Genomic DNA, 16,657 nt, shown 5'->3' with positions numbered 1-16,657 from the left:
TGGGATAAATCAGCCTAATATAACCAACATGTTGAAGACTAATTAATGCATGAGGGGGTTAAGACCATAGAGTGAGCTGTCCAGCCAGCTTAGCTTGGTCATTCCCCCTCACCTTGGAAGGAAGGGCTACCAAACTCTTTGTTCTCTCACTTCCACCATGTGAACCCTACTACTAAGTAAATCATTTTTAACTTACCAAACATGTGGTCTCTTCCTATGCTAAGGGAAGTGGGGAGCTTTGAAAGCAATTAAAGAGAGGATATTTTAAAAGTCTAACAGCTGTTATTGCCACACTTTACTTAGCTGCCTGTTTGGTGATTTTAAATCACTGCTGGGTTCTCACCCCAAACATGACTTGTCCCAAACTTGGATCTTGGCATCTAGGGGATTCCTTTTATTTCGCCATATCTATTTTTCCTTTTAGTAAATTAACCAACAGTAACATAGGAACAATAAAAGTAGCTGACCTGCCATGCAGGGTGATTGCAGGGGTTGCTGACATAATATTTATATGAAACATTTCTAGCACTTGAAATTTGCTACATAAGCCATAAATACTGTATTATCCATATAGTATTTTTCCCAGGGGCACAAAGGGTTCCACAGACATTATCTTAGGCATTGTTGCAAGAACCTTAGGCTGCAAATGCAAAATATGAACCAATCTATATCGGTATTTCATTATTAATTTGATTTCTTATCTGTTCTCCACCATAAGGTCCCAGGGCAGGTTACAGCAATTTAAAAATACAATATTAAAATAAGTTTTTAATATGAGAACAAAAGTGCGCTCATTCTGCCAATCAGCTGCCATTTTATGTCCCCTGGTATGGCAGTGCTTTAAGAACTTGTCACGCCTTCCATCTGCAACAGATTGTATGAGAGGCTGAAGAAAATTAACATTACAACAATCAAATCTCTTTGCTAATCTTGAGAGCCTTTCAAAAGAAACAGAGCGCAAGTCTTAGACCGGTGGATGCTCTGCACCACACTCCAATGGAGGAAGCGGCTTTCTACTGAGTCAGACCACTACTCCATTCAGTTTGGTGTTGTCTGCACTAACTGGCAGGGTTTCATGCAGGAGACAAACCCAGGCCTACCTGCCGATGCAAGTTGTGGACCGAACCTGTGGCCTTCAGCATGTGAAGCAGATGCTTTACTGCTAAGCTTGCCCCTCAGATGTCCAAAATGACTTTATTTGCCAAGCCCTGAACAAAATATCAGGTGTCATTAGAGGCAAACCACAGGGGTTGCCACAATCAGATTGGCCAACCTTGAAACTACACACCCTGATCATGTGGCCTCAAATTATTTAAGCTGCTGATGTGATTGTTGTTCCTCTCTTTCTGTGCTTGGCAAAGAAAGGTTTCCACCCTTTTGCCCTCATTCCCAAGCATCATAGTCTGTTTAAGAATACACTTTTGTATGGCAGAGACAGAACAGTTTCCAAACGAGGAGGGGGAGGGAAGGGAGAGGGCTCTCACAGCAGGAAGAAAAAGAGGTGGTGATCAGAAGCCAAATTGCTGTGATTCACCCAAACAAGTAAGAGAGAGAGTGAGGGGAGGGAAGGAGGGAGGGAGGGAGTGAACTCAGGATGACCAGAATTGGAATAGACCTGCAATATGTCCGCTTCTGTGCCAGGTTCCTGGGTAAATTCTATCCATCAGCATTACAACAGTCTTGTAGCTCACTGGAGCTATAGCCACAGTACATTAGTGGCATCCTCAATGAAGAGAAAGTGCAAAACACATACTCTTTTCAGTCCACAGTGGAGAATGCATTATAAGGCAAGCAGGGAGGGATCGAAGGAGAAAATAAGGGCCGTTATGATCTAGTATATCGGGTCCGCCCTTAAAGAGGGCACATATTGTGGTGAGACCCACCCACCTTTCCCTACTTTTAGGGTTTTGCGCTTGACCTTGCTATGCCGTCTTGTGTCGTCTGTCATTGGGACAGGGGCACAGCAGGAATCTTCCCCACTTGGCTGATTGGCTGTTGCCATTTGGGTTTCGCCTGCCATGTAGCAAATCATCACAACCTGTAAGGTTGCGGATAGGCTCTCATTCAGGTGACGGGGATGGGAGAATGCTCTTGCCATCCCTATGTGAAGGGTATTCCGTTAAAGGAATCAGGGGACTCGATGGTTTGGTCAACCCCTGAGAGGGGGTTGTGCCTGGGACATTTGGGTGGCAGAGTTAGCCCATGTCCGGCTTTCTGCTTATCCAGGTGTTCACCCTTGGCTGACCTATGCTGGAACCCTGGGTTAATGCTACCTGCAAGGCAGGGAGCTAGTCGAACCAGAGCCTATGCAACTAATCACTTTCTGTAATCAATAAAGTTGTGGCCTAAATTCTGTTAAAAACCAAACCAAAAATTTGAGTCAAGTGTGAATTTATTTATTGGGGAGATTTCTGGGTCTGAACATGCAACTAGAGTTTTTCTCAAGCATCTCTTATACAACTATCCGAGCAAAAGTGGAAGAGAAAAACTACCCAAGCCTTCACCAGGGAAACGGGGTTAAAGTAGGTCACTATGCAGTCCCCATTCAATGAGAAGACCCTGCTTTGGAAAAACAACAACTTAACTACAGGGAAAAGGCATCTCAGCCATGTACTTGAGTGCTTTTATTGAAGAAACAGGATTAATTGGACCCAGAGTTCATTGGGACACAATTCTGGGTGAGTGCATCTAGGGTTACAGCCTCTGCTGGAAAAACAAGGAAATAAACAAGATCAGGGCTGACCCTGCCACATACAAGGGTGCAATCACACAGCAGATTTTGGGATGGCATTACAGGGCAGGAAACAACCCACTATTTATATTTTTAAACCCCATTTGGCTTACCCGTCTCAGGATGCCTCTTATTTATACAGTTTCCATACAAATATTTGCATTCAAGCTGTAAACCTCTGCACCAAAAGCGGCATATACTGGTAAGTAGATTTCACTAACTGCCATTAACCCGCTAATCCAAGTGGCATTTGCAAAGGCACCCTATGCTCAAATGTTGGGATTAAGCAGTGTGCAACTAACATGGAGGACGGGGGCGGGGGAGAGATTACACTACCCCAAAAATGCGTTTTCCTCAAAAACTCACCCGGCTGCCACCAGCAATGAGGTTCCTACCAGGTACCAGGCAAGCCTGTCTTTCTCACATTCCCCAAACTTATCCCTATAGCTCAAGAACCTTCAAAATTTCTGATAGCTGAGGCACACCCTTTTGTCTGAATCAAAACAGGAGACATAGTTCACTCCCAAAAGTGTGTAAGAGAGTAAGAATGAGCATAGCAGGAGTCCACCAAGCAGCCTACTCTGATTGTGTGATTTGATCTCACACACACACACACATTCCCCCCCCCCCCCGAAGGAAAGCAGAGCAGAAACAGTTATGCAGACAGGTATAAAACAGGCAGCCTGCTCTGAAGATGGGGACCTTGGACTTAAGAACATAACAGCTGGATGGATCGTTCTGGTGACCCATCTGGTTTAGCATCTTGTTCTCACTGTTGTTAACCAAATGCCTGTGGGAAACCCTCAAGCAATACCAAGCAGAAGAGCCTGCTCCCTTTCTGTGGGTTTCCGGCAACTAATATTCAGAAGCCTTGCTGCTTTCAACTGTGGAGGCAGAACATAGCCATTATGGCTAGTAGCCATCAATAGTCTCTGCCCCATGAATCTGTATAGTGTTCTTTTAAAGCCATCTAGGTTGGTGGCCATCAATGCCTCCTGTGGGACTGAGTTCCACAGATTAACTACGAACTGTGTAAAGATGTATTTCCTTTTAATGTTTTCCTGAATCTTCCAACATTCAACAATTCCCTTCTGTTTCTCACAGCTCAGTTTGGGAATAGTCTATCTTGTGGAAAATATGTCTGGCAAACTAACATGAAATAACAGAAAATTGTTTCCTCCCTCCCAGGAATCAAAACAAGCTCAGTCAATCAGTAAGAACACAATGCCACAAAAAGATACATAAATGATATTTTAGTATTGAAATGCATGTTGCAGATGGCACACCAGATGAGGGTCGATTCATTATTCACTCTTCTTGCAATGATGGCATCTCTCATTTTAGCTCCGCTATTTCCTCTCATTTTACTCACATGCAAAGTTCTATGTTGTCTGCTGACTACGAACCCTGCATGAGCGAACTTTGCTAAAGTGACACTTAATGAATGATGCAGCCATGACTTGGTGTGCACTCTGCAGCATTAGCCAGGATCAGCAATCCTTGCAGTAAACAAGTAAGGGGCCAGTGGCAGAGCAACATCTTGCAGCCAAACAGGGCTAAATGAATACTGGCCAAGAAAAAAACAATATATGTAGTATATCATTAAAATTAATCAGGACAGAAATGATCAAAACAGGCCGCACTCATTATAATCCAAAGTATGAATAAGATGTAAAAGTCAGCATTTGTCTAACTTTCCATCTGATTTCATAAGATTATTATCATTATTGCTATTAAAAGCAAGTATTAGCTGCTTCTCCAATGCTTTCAAAAATGAATTCATTGAAGGCAAACATATTTCAACAGCAGGTCAAAAAAAGGAAAGACAGACAGACAGAAGAACAGCAGCAGCAGTAGTAGTAAAGAACACAAACCATTCAAAACGGAAGGACAAGAAATGCACTTTGCACGTGTGCACTCACACGCACACGCACACACCCCTCTGGAGAGCCAGAAAAGGGGAAATATGCTCTGCTTAATATTCTCTCTCTCTCTCTCTCGCTCTCACTCGCTCGCTCTCTCCTTATATACAGATAATTTTGATATTGCAGGACAGATATAGTTTAGCCACCATCATAATTTCCCTTCCCATTTTTGAAACAACTTTTGTCATAATATGAAAGACAGTTGATTTGGAGAAATGAGTTGGCTGGATGAAATTAATATGAAGTCCACCAGTGCAAAGACAAGTTAAATTTTGAGAATCCAAGTAAAGTTGCCTGTGTCATTAAAAAAAAAAAAAAAAGTTTGTACAGGGCCTGGAAATTTTCATGAATGGTGGTGGTGGTTGGTGGTTGGTGGTGATGGTGGTGGTGATGATGACGACGACAATGGCAATAAATGAAATGGGCTTGCTATAGTATTGAACCTAAAGACTGCTTCCAAACCTGCCATTTAAGAACCAGCCCATTCCCTTCAATTACAACTTCCTTATTTATATAGGTAGGTGTCACAGGTACAGCACGTAACTGAGCAGTGCATCCTGACCACAAGGGTAGACGTTTTCAACACACTGCTGCAGCAATCATGGAGGCGATGGCAATCACGCCACTCAGAGAGCATATTGTCCACAAAAATGATGTGGATGGGTGGGGAAAATGGATGTTCTGTGCTGCCCTTGGGGTTCCCAGAAACTCTCAGGATATGACCTTCTTCATATGCAAGGTCTCACAGAGCTATTTCAGTTGGGTACACATGCTCTCCTTCCTCTTACCTTTTGAAATAATTTCAGCACATTTTTTCTTTCTCTCCACAGTTGCGTCTGCAGACCTCTCCCCTCCCAAGGTTCACTCTCCTGGCGCCCGGCTTTGGGCAGGCAAAGAGAAGAGTGGAAGGATTTTCAGCAACTGACGTAAGAAGGCTGAAGATGACTGTAAAATAAAGGCAAGCAGGTTAGCGCAAAAATACCCGTGCTCTGCTTACATATCAAGCTAAATTAAATTAGTGGCATCTACATAAGTGCCTCCTACTGTTTTTATTCCTACATACAAATACCGGATCTGTCAACTCAAGTGCAGTTATCATGGAAGCAGCTCCAGGGGAGCTGGGGAAGAGGAGAAAAGCCAAAGTAATTTGTAAAATTAAAAAATCCATTAAATAGCAAAAGGATTCCAGAATGTTATCTTGGTTTCATTCAGAAGGGAAGGTGATCTACCCACAGCACCTGGTGTTCAGAAGCAGCACTGGCTCTGACTGTGGAGGCAGAATATAGCCACCATGGCTAGCAGCCATTGATGTCCAACCCTCTTTTAAAGCCTTCACTGCCTCCTGTGAGTATGAGTTCCACAGTTTAACTATGCACTGCAAGAAGGGTCCATGGAAGAATTCTGTAAGAGTTTGAACCCCTCTGTCATTCCTTGGGGTGGAATGTATTTTGACTGGGCCAGTAACTTTTGCCCACTATTCCGCTGACTCCCAGTTTTATGCCTGTTCAGTGATGAAGTCATCTATTTTCTTATTGAAAGTTATTTCACAGCAAGTGCTGTTCAACAGTGGAATGGACGCTTTCAGAAGGTGACGGGCTCTCCTTCCTTGGAGGTTTTTAAAACAGAGGTTGGCTGTCCATCTGTCAGGGATGTTTTAGCTGTGATTCCTGCTTTGGAGGGGGGGTGGATTACATGACACCTGGGGTCCCAACTCTACAGTTCTGTGATTTCATTTTGCTCCTGGTCCACCTTCTTCTGATCTCTCCCTCTTTTGTCATTTTATTTGGGGATGCAGATTATGGCAAGGTTTGAAGAAACGTGTCACTGACAGGAGCAGCAGAAACAAGTATTTACGCAGCTCACTGGGTGATCTTGGGCTGTTCACTGTCCCTTAGTCTTCACCTTCCTCACAGAGTTGTTGTGAGGATAAAAAGGGAAGGGGTAAGCCATGTACACCACCTTGAGCTCCTCGGAGAAAAGGTGAGATATAAATGTAATAAATATTCAAAATGAGCTAAAATTTCAAAGTGAATTTTCACAATGAAATTCAAATATAATTATTTATTCAAGTACTTTTCACAATGAAATTCAAATATAATTATTTATTCAAGTACTTCCCATTTATATTCCCCTCACAGTAATTGGCAAGCTATGTTTAATAAGTTCATTTGTTATCCAGGAGATCTTAACTGGCCCATTGAGGAGCGAGGGAGGTATGGCGGTGGGGGCAGATATTATAGGCGAAGGGGTTTGAGATACAAAGATGCTCATATCCCTTCCAAACTGCACCCCATCCCAAGGGACGAAGGTAGGGTGAGCAAGGATTACCTACCTCCATCATTGGTGCTGTGCAATGCCAGGTCTATAGGCAACAAAACCGATACCCTGCAAAACATTTTTTTACCTCACATGGGATTGACCTGGCTTGTGTGATGGAGACTTGGGTGTGCGAAGGTGAAACAGTCACCTTGCATGAGATGGTGCCCCCAGGTTTCTCCGTCCTTCACCAATTGTGGACTGTGAGTCTGGGGGGAGGGGTGGCATTGTTAATCTAAGAGGATTGCTCTTTCAGGGCTCTACCAGCACCATCGATCTCTGGCATTGAATGTGTTGGCCTGGTGTGGGGCACCAAGGAGAACCTGGCTGTCTGGCTGGTGTACCAACCACCTAGTGCACCAGCAGCCACCTATCAGGCTTGCTGGAGGTGGTGGCAGGCTGAGCCCTGGAGTTCCCTAACCTATTGGTTTTGGGGGACTTCAATGCCCATGCTGATGCCACCCCCTCCTCATGGGCTCTGGGCCTGGTGTCCTCCAGGGCGACACTAGGACTCTCCCAGTTTGTTTTGGAGCCCCAAACATCAAGCAGGCCACACAGTGGATTTGATCTTTGGCGCAGTTATAGATGTGATGATGTCCTCCCCTGTAGAGCTGCCATGGTCTGATCACTAAGTTCTGAAAGCCAGGATTGACTTCCGCCCCCCCCCCCCACTGCTTGGGTGGCGAGCTGATTTGGGTTCGCCCATGGAGGCTGATGGATCCTGATGGATTCCATCAGGCCTTGTGGGACCCTGCTTCCCCTGGTGGCTCATTAGATGAGCTTGTTGAGAGCTGGAATAACTGGCTCTTGGCAGCCATCAGTGAGATCGCACGTAGGCGCCCTCTGCGACCCCGCCAAAACCCGTCCCCTTGGTATACCAAGGAGCCAATATATATGTTCCTAAACTGACCCGACACATTTCCCCAAGTGGTGGACAAGCCACATTCACACCATACATGATATCACCGTACATCTATGATACCACTTTAAACAGTCATGGCTTTCCCCAAAGAATTCTGGGACCTATCATTTGTGCTGAGAGTTACTAGGAGACCCCCTGTTCCTGTCCCAGAGCTACAGACTCCAGTGGAGTTTAACAGTCAATGCTTCTCTCAAGGAACTCTGGGAATAGATTTCCCTTGATTTGGAAACTATACCTCTGTTGAAGCAGCCTAGATTACTGCAATCTAATTTTTGTAGATGTTTCCACAACACAATTAGGGTCTCTTATTTGCTCCTATAATTTGGAATGGATACTATTTTTGATTGCCATTATGTATATATTTTAAAATAAAACAAAAAAATCCTCACCAAAGCTTCAATGTTCAAAGACTCCAAACCAAAATTTCCTACCTTTCTGACATCTCTTGCTAATGGTTTGCTCCCTTTGTTTTAGTAGGGCACTGCAAACATACGTAATCAGGTTCTCTGTGCAGGACCCTGTGATATCCCTGTTGAATTATGCAGAACTGGAGACTCATAAATAATGGTTGACTGCAGCACAAACAGTGGCAATCTGTAACGTGCCTACATAGTTCTCTGAAAGAGCTCTTGAAATTCTCCGCAAAGCCTGGAGCTTCAAGCAGCTGCTTGGCATAAGCAAAAGCCAAACCTGAATGAAGACAACCCTGGGTTGATTTGCTCATGACCACTCAGAAAAGTAATGGGCAGAGCTGGGAAAAGAGCCCAAGATGCTTTGAGAACAACAGATAAGGTGCTGTGCAGATGCACCCTGGCATATTGCTGGTTGCCTTTAAGCAGAAGTGTTATTAGCAACATCATCACTTTCTACTCTTGCTGCAATAAATGGTGTGTATTTGGCTTTGCATCTACCCTGAGGTAAAGACAATGCGTGATGGTATCTTTAGAACAGCTTCCCCCAACTTTTTTTAGTTTAGAGAAAAGGCAAATAAAAGGTGACAATGACAGAAGCTGAAAAACTGGTGCATAGGATGGAGAACGGAGATAGAGAAGGATTTCTTTCTCCCTGCCCCCCCTTCTTTTGTAGCACTATAACTCATGGTCATCCAATGAATATGACTTTTGGAAGATTCAGGACAGAGAAAAGCAAGTACTTCTTAACACATCACATAGTTAAACTATGGAACTCACTCTCATAAGGCCACCAACCTAGATGGTGTAAAAAAAGGATTAAACAAGTTCATGGAAGGTAAGGCTCCATCAGTAGCTAGTAACCAGGATGGCTATGTTCTGCCTCCATGGTTGGAGGCAGAAACGCTTCTGAACAGCACTTGCTAAAAACTACAAGGGGGAGAGTGCTCTTGTTCTCGGATCCTGCTTGCAGGTTTCCTCTTGAGGTATCTGGTTGGCTACTGTGAGAACAGGATGCTGGACTAATGGGTCATTGGCCTAATCCAGCAGGCTCTTCTTATGGTTTTGTGGGGGGTTTTTTGGTAAAGTTTATTATTATTTCATGTTATAATGTATATGAAACAGAGAACAATTATAACAAATGAAAATTAAAAGATGAAAAACAGGCATTTAGAATGAGTAGCTGCATATGAATTACAATAACGAAGCCCAAATAAGGACTATCATTATCTGATTATTAAGTATAGTTCCAGGTTTGCCAGGTCTTCTTATGTTCTTAACCTGATTGCCCTGCAAATGCATTGGACAACAGCTTGCATTGGGCCCAGCCAGCATGGAGAGGAAGGCAGACTTCACTAGCAAAGAATCCCTCCTTGCCAACGGTTGCCATGTTGTGCTGCCAGCCAAGTCCAGATGCTGCTGAGTGTAATCAGAAGCCTCTGGACCTCATGGTGGAGCAAGAACAGGTTCCTCATGTTCCAAAGGGATTTTCTGGAAGTAGCTCAGGGAAGGTTAACCTTTTGCCAGGTAAGGCCAAGTGCTTCTGATAAAAGAAGGAAACAAGGACCTAGCTCAACCTTTAGCTGAGCCACTAACTCACTAGCAATGCCCACACTCTCAGTTCCCCTCTTTGTAAGATCATAGAGCTGTAGAGTTGGATGGGGCCCAAAATAGAAGGGGAAGCTCAGCTCTTGTCCAATTCACCAATTCATAGTCCTCTTCCTAATTGCCTGGGGCAGATTCTTTAGTCTCTGTGGGTGATCAGGACAGTATCTGTTTAGGAGCCTGAGTTAGACAACCAGATGGGCAGCCATTCTGTGTTTATACAGTACCAGAGCTGAAAAAATAGGTGCCCCAGCACATTTTAGATACATTAGTTTTATTTTACTGGTGCACAAAAATGGCTCCAATTTTTTTCTAAACTGGGGGCAAAATTAGCCTCCCAAGCAAAAGCTAGAAAGAGCTGTTGTCATGAAGAAGGAGGACCTCCAGAAGATAGAGACAACTCAAAAACATCCTGAGGTTTAAGCATTCTGTGTCAGCTCAACACACAAGGGAAATAACCCTTTAATCCTGTGCACTGTGTTTCGTTTACTGCAGTGTTATCCTGCATGAAGACATTATGAAGGATATCCCTAGAGAAATTTAAGGCACAAAAAACATCCTGAGTTTGAACTTGATTCTACCATTCCAAAAAGGCTGTAAGCAATGGCAGATGACCTTTAACATCACTCACTTGTCAAGAGCTGCTCTGCTTCATAATGCCACACCAAATTATATATTGCTCCCTTCTCACTCTTGCAGGCTTTGCTTTTGGTTGGGACTTTAAAATATTTATTTTCATTCATCAGAAGTGCCTGCCATTGCTGTTATTGACAATGCACCCCCCCCCCTTTTAAAAAAAAGTCCCCTCAAGTCCCCACAAAGCGGGGATTAGATCTTTTAAAAAGATAACAGAAAGAATTTAGCAAGTCACTAAATTTATTTCCAAAAGGGGCTCAACCTGTCTTATACTTCTGCATGCTAATGTGAATAGCTAACCGCAGTTAAAAATCGTGAGCTGTACACTGAGTTGAAGAGAGAAAGTGAACCTTTCGGGTTTGCAGGGAATGGGATCTTGATTCAAGTGAGATTTGCATTTTGATCCTAAATGGGATTGCAAATATGCTTAGTAAAAATAAATTAAAATACACTGTAATTATCCTATGACAAGTGCTTGATTGCGCTTATTCCATCATCTAAGCGTGATTTTTGCTAACCTTCTTGTAATTGTTGATGCCGGTGCAAAACCCTGAATGATTACTCCCCAGCCTTTTTTCTTTTTGTAGGGCTCTTATGCTCATAGCTCAAGATTAAAAGGTCCTAATATTTAAATGTGTTGAGCATCTGGGGGCTAGGGCTGAGCACCCTCAGTTCCCTGCCACCCCAAATGCTGTCATCATTGAGAAAAGAAGGGCACTCAACGTCTCAGAGCAGCAACACCACCTAAATGCAAATTAAGGACAGGTGGAAAATTTATCCCCTTTGAATGGAAGATGATATCAAGCCATATTTCCTAGTGCCAAAACCCCTCACCTGTGGCTAAGGATTCAAAAAGGCACGGGTTAGCAATAAGCCAAGAGCAAAGGAGATGACAGATGAAACAAACAGAGAGGAGATTGCAGCTAAAATGTCATAGGGCCATGACTACCAGTGGCATAACAAATTAATATTTGCTGGGATTGAGGCCAAACCCTATGCTAAGGGTAATTAATATAGAATTACAGGACAACAAAAGAAATTTAAAACAGGTCTACCATCTACTTCAAACTGGCCTAAAGATCATGAAGCCTCCAGCTGCCCTATTTCTGCATCCTGCCAAAAACCAGAGAAGAGGATGCAGTTCAAAAGCATGTCAAAGTGCAAGTAGATAAATAGGCGGGTAGGTAAATGGCGTTTCTGTGCGCTGCTCTGGTTTCACCAAAAGTGGCTTAGTCATGCTGGCCACATGACCCGGAAAAACTGTCTGCAGACAAACAGACTCCCTTGGCCAGTAAAGTGAGATGAGCGCCACAACCCCAGAGTCCTTCGCAACTGGACTTAACTGTCAGGGGTCCTTTACCTGCACCTTTTAATTTCAATATGAGTAGGAAAATGAGAGTACCCCTAAACATTTTTTTTTAAGGAAAAAAGCACTATCCAAACCTAAATAGGTTTTCCCACATCCCTCAATACCCTACTGGATTCTAGATGTTATATTCACTATGCAGATTGGAATGCCTGAGGTGAGCTTCCCATTCTCTGGATTTGTAGGATTTCATTAGAATTCACCCTCTCAATTCTGCCCATCAGCTAGCAAAGATGAGTTCAGCAATACGAACTGGCAGCAACTCAGAACTTTAGCAATAATAATATTTATACCCTGCCCATCTGGCTGGGTTTCCCCAGCCACTCTGGGCGGCTCCCAACAGAACATCAATAGCGATAATAAAAAAGCAACAACATCAAACATTGAAAACTACCCTAAACTTAAAGCATATGAAGATGGTTGACTAATTTGTGTGTTTACAGAAGGGTTTCCACAAGTTAAATTGGGACCTCTAAGGAGCCTCATATGGTCCCACATCCCTTAAGTTTTAACACCTCTGAGGTGTTAAAATGTAAGGGATGTGGGACCATATGAGGCTCCTTAGAGGTCCCAATTTAACAGCATCAGTGTGCAGAGTGGTTTACAGAGTACAGAATGTGTTCAGGGTCAGTTACGCTGACAATTAAAACAGCAAATTCAACTACAAATCAGTGACAGGTAAATTCAATAACAATGAATAATCTTAAAACACAATGTGACACTCATTAGGTATGAGGCTAAGAAATACCAAAAGCTGGAATAAATAAACAGGTTTAAATTAGAAGCCAGCATGAGTACATAGAGACAGGGCAGATCTCAGTGGATTTTGTTTCGTTTTTTGCATACTATTGAGTATACTTGTTACCAAATTCTAAGAAAATCCAAGTCAGTAGCGATACCAACTAAGCATGAGGTAATTTCTTTATATTGAATAAAATGTACCCCTAGACTCAGGGGAAGAGCAGGAATAATCCGCAGCCACATTCTTCAGTTTTCATTGCTGCCATTCTGGAATTTTTTTTTACACCAAGGACAGCGCGCAATTTTTGTGAGACACTAAACTGAAAGTTAAAATTAAATGCCCCCAAATATGAAAAAGAGCAGATGATTTCTTCACAAACTGCCTAATAACAACAACACCTCCCCACTGTAAAAAAAACCATCCTTCCACTGTCCAAAAATGCAAGTAGATATATAATGGCTATTCACTGCATCACCATGTTGCACATCAACATCAAATTGTGTATGTTTTTGCACATTTATAATCAAGTTTTATTGATGATGATTCCATAAATTTTATCTAGTTGTTCACTGCAGCTATTTGTTTCCAAGGTAACAAATGCACTTCTCTCAAGAGACACAGTAAATCATGATTGTTCTAAATTTGGGGGTCCTTGGCCCTTTGCACTGTGGAATAAATGTATCTCTCACTGCAGAAAATGATGCCAACATCACTTAAGACTGCAGCAATTAGCTTCAGTTTTGTTCAGATTTGTATAATTAAAAACACACATAGACATGAAGCTGTGTCATTGGAAAACAAATGCTGCAAAAACCACAGTTCCTGGATTTCTGGTGCCTTCATGAATGTTTTCATTCGTTCCCCCAACAAATGGCTGGTCAGCCATTGCATTTGTTAGGAGGCCCACTGGGTGCCAAAACCAATCATTTCAAGTCCAACCCTCCAAAATTGTTAACTAGTAAGTTTCGTAGCCACAGAAGCACCTCCACACCACTTTTGTCTCCGAGTTGGTGAATCAGGGGCCAGGAACCTCCTTTCAGGGGCCTAGATTTGGAGCAAAGTTCTTTAGTTGCTGACCATTTATGTGCACATGTCTATGCTATTGATGACTTTTTTTAAAGTTCTTGAAGTCAGGTAGGCAATTGGGTTCACCGGTAAATCCAGTTTTGGGTATGTCTCCATCCATATTATCATATGAGAGAATTTAGCATGACTGTATTGTGCTATTTATGACAGAGTTACGGACTGTGCAACTGCAATCTATGTGACCCCCTATATTTATAATAAAGCCTATGCAAGATCAGTTCAAAGCACCAGAACCTGAATTCAGGATCAGGAAACACATACTGGACTAAAACATGGGATTTCGACAGAGCAATAGCGTTGCGCCTGTCAAAGAGGTTTAACACTAAACGTTATAGTGGGATGAACACAAAACTTTTATTAAGCTTTGTTTCCATGGTATATACACTGGAAGGAAAGAAGTAAGGGTGGGTTTCTGGGAGATGTCATGAGATTGACACTGGATTTTTGCACGTCTGATGTGGTGCTAAATAATACAGTGGTACCTCGGGTTACATATGCTTCAGGTTACAGATTCCGCTAACCCAGAAATAGTGCTTCAGGTTAAGAACTTTGCTTCAGGAAAAGAACAGAAATTGTGCTCCGGTGGCACGGCAGCAGCAGGAGGTCCCATTAGCTAAAGTGGTGTTTCAGGTTAAGAACAGTTTCAGGTTAAGTACAGACCTCCAGAACAAATTAAGTACTTAACCCGAGGTACCACTGAACAGAATTTGGGGGTATATATATGCAGGTAATTGGTGTTGTGACTGGAGATATGTTGAATTGCACTCCACATGCTGCCCTTCCCAATGATTTAAGGCAGGATAGTTGGGGCTGAAACTGAAAAGTGAGCAGGCCAGAGTTATTCCCTCCCCCCAACTCACCCCAGTTACACAGAATACAGAAAATCCCACAGTCACATTTCCACACAAATAACCCCCACAAGAGGGAAAGAGGCAAGTTTCCAAATGTTTATGTTAAAATTGCTAATATTTAAACAAAAAAAGGATCACAAAAAGCCAACCCTAAATTGTATGCCTGCTGAAAAGGATAAAGGTAAAGGGACCCCTGACCATGAGGTCCAGTCGTGACCGACTCTGGGATTGCGGCGCTCATCTCGCTTTATGGGCCGAGGGAGCCAGCGTACAGCTTCCGGGTCATGTGGCCAGCATGACTAAGCCGCTTCTGGAGAAACAGAGCAGTGCACAGAAACGCCACTTACTTTCCCGCTGGAGCGGTACCTATTTATCTACTTGCCCTTTGACGTGCTTTTGAACTGGTAGGTTGGCAGGAGCTGAAAAGGATATTAGTTCACAAAAATGTATGTATAATAAATATGTTAAGTCTGTAAAGCACCACAAGACTCCTTGCTGTTCTTGCTCTAATTAAAAGTGCTGATTTTGTCCTATAAAGCCTTAAATGGCCCAGGGACTGCCTCTCCCCATATGAACTAACCCAAACCATGAGATCATCATCTGAGGCACTTTTTTGTGTGCCTCCTACATGAGAGGTCCAAAGAGTGGCAACATGAGAACGGGCCTTTTCTGTGGTGGCTCCCTGCTTGTGGAATGCTCTCCCCAGGGAGGCTTACCTGGCACCAACCTTCCTTTTTAACCAGGATTTTAACCTTTGCTTTTAACTATCTATGGCCTTTTAGAGTGGGTGGGATGTTTTAATGTATTTTTTTCCCTTCTGGTTTTAATATGCTTATGTGTTTTCTTTTCGTAAGACATTTCGTAAGTCATGGTAAAAAAGTGACTAATTGCCATGAGTTGCCACGGCAAAAAGTGACTAATAATAATAATAATGGCTCTAGGGTGAGGAGGAAGAGCGTAAGATCATATTCAAAATCCAGGTGCAAGGCATACGTGCTGAGTTTGCATTAAGGATATGAACTTTGGTTTCTGGGATTAGAATTTCTCTATCCTTTCAGATGCTCAGATGATGCCATGCCTTGTTTTCCAGCCAGACCCCAGGAAGAGTCAGGTTCAGGCCCTCACACAGACTCCTCGGATGCAAAGCTGTGCAAGTGCCCTGCCAAAATTGTAATGTGACATCAAAGCTACAAATGATAAACACCCATATGTTTTAGGCATATGGTCTTAATCATTAATGATACACCCTAACCTTGATCTCCTAGGTAACTTGGATTTTAAAGTGCAAGGTTACAGGAAGAGGGGGGGAGTGCTCCAGCTTTGGGTAAGAGAAGCAATTAAAAGAGAAGAAATGTAGCAACTGTATACACCGATAGTAATCAGAGATGACAGTCAACATTTCCGAAGGCTTCCTGACCTGCAATTTCAGATATTAAACTGCTAATCCTATGAGAAAATAATTACTTATGAACAGGCGTAGGTTTTTGGTGTGTTGTTTTTTTATATGTAGCAAGAAACTTTTTAGCCCATGGAGGCGGAGCATGGGCTTGGCATTCACGGGTGGATGCACAAGTTCTTTCGCCCTCTATATGAATACACCTCTGTGACTTCTCTTTCACACATGCAAACACCTGAAGGGCTGCACCATGGAAGACAGAGAAAAGTTGATCCTTACTGTTCCAAAGCCTAGGACCCAGAGCAATGGATCCAAATCGCAAGAAAAGAGATCACAACTCAACCTTGCGGACAACCTTTCGACGGTAAGAGCTGTTTGACAGTGGAACAGACTACTCCCCTTCCTTGGAGGGTTTTAAACAGAGGTTGGATGGTTATATGCCAGGGACTCTTTAGTTGTGATCCCTCCATTGTAGGAGGCTGAGCGAAATGGCCCTTGGGGTCCCTTCCAACTCTACAGATGTATATTTCTATATGTACTGGATCAGTCCATTGGTGTTGCCTCTCCCTTCATGCCACAAGCGAACTTGTCACCATATATGCAGCGTTTATGGCTTTATCCACATTTATGCTTATATTTCACCTGAGCAAAAGAAATTGGTCTTAAGTTGC

General features: G+C 43.0%; 1 protein-coding gene across 2 annotated transcripts in view; it reads right to left on the bottom strand.

The window, feature by feature from the left end:
• Positions 1-16,657, bottom strand: part of NEXMIF (neurite extension and migration factor) — a 207,584-nt gene that overhangs the window by 42,903 nt on the left and 148,024 nt on the right. The window contains exon 4 of one of the 2 annotated variants that reach the window (XM_080989719.1): positions 5,445-5,601. The exons of the other annotated variant lie outside the window; for it this stretch is intronic. The gene's annotated coding sequence lies outside the window, so the exon portion shown is untranslated. The remainder of the gene's footprint in view (positions 1-5,444; positions 5,602-16,657) is intronic. 2 annotated transcript variants of the gene reach the window in all.

This window comes from Podarcis pityusensis (assembly GCF_964106645.2).
Source record: "Podarcis pityusensis genome assembly, chromosome: Z".
Classification (NCBI taxonomy): Eukaryota; Metazoa; Chordata; class Lepidosauria; order Squamata; family Lacertidae; genus Podarcis; species Podarcis pityusensis.
This window is presented reverse-complemented; position numbering and strand designations above follow the sequence as displayed.